At 40.0% G+C, this 6,000-nt stretch overlaps 1 pseudogene; it reads left to right on the forward strand.

Moving 5' to 3' along the window:
• The first annotated feature begins 5,448 nt into the window (after positions 1 to 5,448).
• Positions 5,449 to 5,567, forward strand: LOC117237254 (annotated as a pseudogene).
• Positions 5,568 to 6,000: the final 433 nt, after the last annotated feature.

Here is a 6,000-nt window from a genome sequence, read left to right on the forward strand (position 1 = left end):
AGGATGGAAAAAGTTCCAACGATAAGAATACTAAACAAAGGAGAAACATACACTATAAAAAGGGCAGTAGACCAACAGTGCCCAATCAAAACAATAAGTGAAGTACAGGATTGCTCAAATACAAAGGAAATAGAAATGGAAATAATACAAGAAGACGACGTAAAGATCAATACCAACAAGGATCTACCACAACATAACGAAAGCTGGAAGACTGTAACTCCCAGTAAAAAAAGAAAAATAAACTCAAACACAAACGATAGGAGGACCACAGAAACAGGAAGACAGCAATGGCTACAGGAAATTCCCACACAAAACTCCTTCAGCTCACTGACAGAAGAGATGGACACAGACCCTACAGAAAAACCAAGAACACACACGCCTAAGCCACCGCCAATTTACATAGACGCAAAAATAATAGACCCCCTCATTGACCTGCTAAACAGCACGGCAGGAAAAGAAAACTACACTATCAAACAGCTCAAACTGGACCAGGTAAACGTACAAACCAATACCCCAGAAACCTACAGAAAAGTAACTAAAGCGCTAAAGGAAAAAAACGCTAGGTATCACACTTACCAACCCAAATCCGACACGAGCTACAAAGCAGTAATCAGAGGTCTACACCCTAAAACAAATACAAACAAAATATGCGAGGAATTGGCCAAGATCGGACACCAGGTAAGAACGATCAACAACATAACCAGATTTGACACTAAGCAACCACTACCCCAATTCCTAATAGAGCTAGAACCGAAACAACAAAGAAATATTTGAAATTAAAAAAATCTCAAACAGAATAATCACAGTCGAGCCACCCAAACACAAAAAAGACATACCACAATGCATGCGGTGTCAACAATACGGACACACAAAAAACTACTGCAACAGAAACCCGGCGTCAAATGCGCAGGGAAGCACCTAACAGTGAACTGCCCACACACGGGAAAAATAAACCACGTAAAATGTCACAACTGCGCTAGAAATCACCCAGCCAGCTACAAAGGCTGCGTAGTCAGAAAAAAACGACAAAGCAAACTTTTCCCGCCGATTCGAAACAGGACACACAACAATGTCCACACGCAACAGAACAACACGAAATCTATGCCAACGCCAAATACACAGTACGTAATGAACAATAACCACACCAACACCAACACCGTTAGAAACCGAAGCTACGCGCAAGTAGTCAACCGGTCGTCACCCTCAGATAATTAAGAACAGAACAACCACAGCAACGACGCTACAGAAATCAAAGAGCTAATAAAACATTCCATAAAAAACACCGAAATATCACAAAAATGATAAGCGACCAAAACGAACTCCTCAGACAGCAAACACAGCAGATAACAGTCATGTTACAATTACTTACTAACATGATGAGCAAAAAATAAAAATAGACACGCTTAAAATAGCAGCCTGGAACTCTAACGGCCTACAACAAAGGGTCCTAGAAACTAAAACATTCCTGTACAGCAATAACATCGACATACTGCTCGTCTCAGAAACACACCTCACAATAAAAAGCTACATAAAAATACCATATACGACACCAAGCATCCCTCAGGGAAAGGACACGGAGGGACGGCAGTAATAATAAAAACGACATTAAAACATCACCTACACAGCCAGGTCAGTAAGGAACATATATAAGCAACCACTGTTACCGTACAGACTAACAGCAACCAACTGCAGTTGTCAGCAGTATACGTACCGCCGCGACACAAAATTACATCGCAAATCTGGGAAGAATACTTTCGACACTTAAGTGACAAGTATATTGCAGCCGGAGACTATAACTCAAAGCACACACTATGGGGATCAAGAATCACCACAGCTCGAGGCAGAACCTTGGAAAAATACATCAGAAATTATAACCTCAATATACTATCCACAGGAAGACCGACATACTGGCCGACAGACCTGAGAAAAATACCTGACCTACTAGATTTTGCAGTTACAAAGGGACTAAACGCAAATAAACTAAACATAGCACCCAGCCTCGAGCTTACCTCCGACCATACGCCCATAATAATTACATACAGAAACAAACCAATTCTTTACAGTAGCACAGAGACGCTATGCAATAAAACCACCAAATGGCAAATATTGAAAGAAATAATTGAGAGCAAAATTAGCTGCAACATCCCACTGAAAACACCTGAACACATCGATCAAGCAGTAACAACATTCACAGAAACTATCCAAGAAGCAGTAAGGGCAACCACTATACCTGAAACAACCAACAGACAAACAAAAACAGTTCCACTAGACATCCTCGAAAAAATTAGAGAAAAAAGAAAAGCGAAAGCAAAATGGCAAAAACACAGAACAAAAGAAAACGAAAAACACCTAAACAAACTCGCAAAAGAAATAAAAAACAAAATAAAAGAGCACAACAACAACGAGTTCACAAGGTTCATCGAGTCACTATCTGCACACGAGAACTACAACTACTCCCTATGGAAAGCGACAAAAAAAAAAAAATAAAGAAGGCAACAAAAATGGTACCAGCAATCAGAAGAGCAGATAACACATGGGCAAGAAGCAACGAAGAGCAAGCTGAAGAACTTTTCAACCACCTATGCAACACATTTACCCCACATAATATCACCAACAGCAACCACAATAGTTATACGGACGAGGATGCGCTAACCACTAGTACACCAACTGACAATCACTACACCATACTCAAAGCAACAGCACAAGAAATCAGAAACATAATTGAGAAAACAAAAAATAATAAAGCACCAGGAAACGACCTAATTAACGGCAAAATCTTGAAAAACCTTCCGCCAAAAGCGATAAGACAAATCACAATAATAGTTAACGCAATACTAAAAATACAATACTTTCCAAAAACTTGGAAACTAGCACAAATCATAATGATATCCAAACCAGGCAAGGACCCACACGAAACCAAATCCTACCGACCAATCTCACTACTTCCGGTGTTCTCTAAGATACTAGAGAAAATAATTTACGACCGAATAAAACCCATAATAGAGAAGAATCAACTAATACCGGATCACCAATTCGGATTCAGAAACAAACACTCCACAATAGAACAAACGCACAGAATCGTCAATGAAATCTTATAGGCGCTGGAAACAAAACAATATTGCACGACACTCTTTATGGACATCGAAAAAGCATTCGATAAAACAAACCACACTAGCCTACTTCAATCAATCAGGAAACAGTTCCCGGGGCAGATATACCAATTAATCAAATCATACTTAAGCAGCAGAACCTTCATAGTAAAAATCAAAGACACATACCCTGAAGTTAAAGAAATCAAGGCAGGAGTTCCGCAAGGAAGCGTTCTAGGACCAATTTTATACACATTATACACGGCCAACATACCAACAACTAACAATAGCAAAATACTGACATTCGCGGATGACACAGCTGTACTAGCCAGGCACACTAACCCTACAACCGCAGTTACATTACTACAAGAACATATCACAAAAATAGAAAAGTGGCTTCAAGCAAAACAAATTAAAGCAAACCCCGATAAATGCAAACACATTACATTCACACTGCGAAAACAGAAACCACCAAACATTGTACTAGACGGCACACACATAATACAAACAAGGCAAGTCAGATACCTAGGACTCCACTTAGATACACGACTCACATGGAAACAGCATATTAAAGCAACAATAGACAAAATACAGATGGCAAGGAGACAAATGTACTGGCTAACAAGTCGAAAATCCAAACTAAGCATAGAAAACAAATTAAAAATATATAAGATGGTCATAAAACAAATCTGGACGTACGGAGTAGCACTATGGGGAACAGCAGTAGTGAGCCATATAACCAAAATAGAGGCAACGCAATCTAAAATATTCACAACAATAGTAAACGCGCCATGGTACGTTAGAAACGAGAACATTCAGAAAGACCTGGGAATACCAACGGTCAAGGAGGAGATTAACAGAAGTGCAAGAAGGTACAGAGAAAAAATAGCAACGCACCCAAACCGGCTGGCAGCGGAAACGGTCGACACATCAAGCATAAAAAGAAGATTAAAAAGGAAACACCAAACAGATCTCACAAAGGACATAACCTAACAAACACGATGATGGTACCCCGCTGGGGGTAGCCACTCACATGCTATACTAGGATACCGCTATAATATTTTACCAAATGTACTACTGGACAAATTGTAAAATTTAAATAAATAAATAATAAAAAAAATTGTTATCTTCTCATCTATGATTTTTATTGAACAAAACTTGAAATATTTATAAACTAATAGTACGCATATATAATAATATAGATGTATTTCATAAAAATAACAAATATGACGAGCGCTATTGCGCCGCTTGTTTTTCTTCGCAATCGATTAAGACAAGCGCTATCGCGCTGTTCAGGATTCATCACCCCTTTTTTTTCAAAAACACCTGGGACTCAACCGGTTAAATCAGTGATTCCTGCGTGATTTCCCTTCTCGTGGATCTTCTCAAAGGCAAAATGTTCCTGACATCTCATCGATACATTTTCACAACATTTCAGCGAAACATACGAGCCACTATTTGCATCTATTCTTGATTTTCCGAAAGATTATATCCTTCAGGCCATACTTCTCCTGCTTTACCTTTGGATGAACATTATCGCCTTCCAATATTTTCCGTATTATATCGATATGATTATCCTGCAGTTGTGTCACCTTAATCCATTCAGTGGTTATGTCCATAGACAAACAATTTATAGGATTCTTACTTAAATAGTCCAGATAAACTGTCTCGTCCACTGGGCGATACAAGATTTCAAAATTGTAATCCTGGAAGTAAACGCATTAGCGAACAACTCCGGATCGAATATCTTCTTTATTTGCAGTCCAGCGAATTGCATTGCAGTCCGTAATCATTGTAAACCTTATATTAAGCAAATACACGCCAATGAGTTCTGCTCTTCCGGACTAGTTTTTCGTATGTTCAATCAGCAATTAAATTATTCCAAATCCTACTGTCAAGGAATTCTCCTGCAAGAGATTTATCAATAATGTTATATTCCGAGTAAAATTTTCAATGAATTTTCGAAAGAATTTCGAAACCCCTAAAAATCTCGTCGTATCTGTTTAACATTTGTTGGATCGGGAGTCTCTATAAGTGCACGGATCTTTTACATCTTGTCGCATGCCCTCGCTGGAAGTTTCTCTGCCTCAATATTCTATTTTTCTAAATTTATTATAAAATTCTTTTTCTCAAACGCGCGTAGAACAATTTGTAATTACTTAAAACCTCTCTCAAGCTTCTTAATGTTTAACAACTAGAAATATGCGAGAACTCGAAAATATCGGGTGGAGTCGGGATGAGAAATATCCTCGAAAATCTCGGGATTCTCGAATATGTCAGGATTTCTGAGAGTGTTGGGGATTCTCGATGATGGGGATGATGAGGATTGTGTTGGCAAGGTAATAGATGTTATTACTTTGCCAACGCCCTGGCCACGTTGAGTGCACTCGTTCCCGTCAGATCACGAAAGTTAAGCAGCGCCGGGCATGGGTAGTACTTGGATGTGTGATCGCCTGGGAATTCCGTGTGGCGTTAGCGAAGCACGCTGGGCCCGCCCCGCCCCCCGGTGGGGTTCGGGCTTGGGCACGGCGGCTCCGGCGACGAGGCGCGGTGTGACAATGGCCACACACCGCTCCATCTGCGGCGGTATTAGGCGGGGTGCGACGCTCACACCGGTTCCCGGGCCTCTCGATCGCAGCCGGGACGGTAATCGTGGAGGTTTTAGTCGGTTGTAGTCCCAACCGATAACACCCCCCAACAAAGCATTATAAACGTTATCGAAGACTTCAAAAAAAGTATACTACAAGCGTTAAAAGAACAACAAACGCAATATTAAATGAAATAAAAAAAACACTATCAACACACGAAGAAAGGATCAACGCCATCTTTAGCACTTTTAACAGTGCGGGAGATAAATGCCGAAATCCACTAAACCAACAATTACAGCAAAAAAGCACATAAACTAAACTTA

This window comes from Bombus vosnesenskii, unplaced genomic scaffold, assembly GCF_011952255.1.
Source record: "Bombus vosnesenskii isolate JDL3184/JDL3185 unplaced genomic scaffold, Bvos_JDL3184-5_v1.1 scf7180000013364, whole genome shotgun sequence".
NCBI classification, from domain to species: domain Eukaryota; kingdom Metazoa; phylum Arthropoda; class Insecta; order Hymenoptera; family Apidae; genus Bombus; species Bombus vosnesenskii.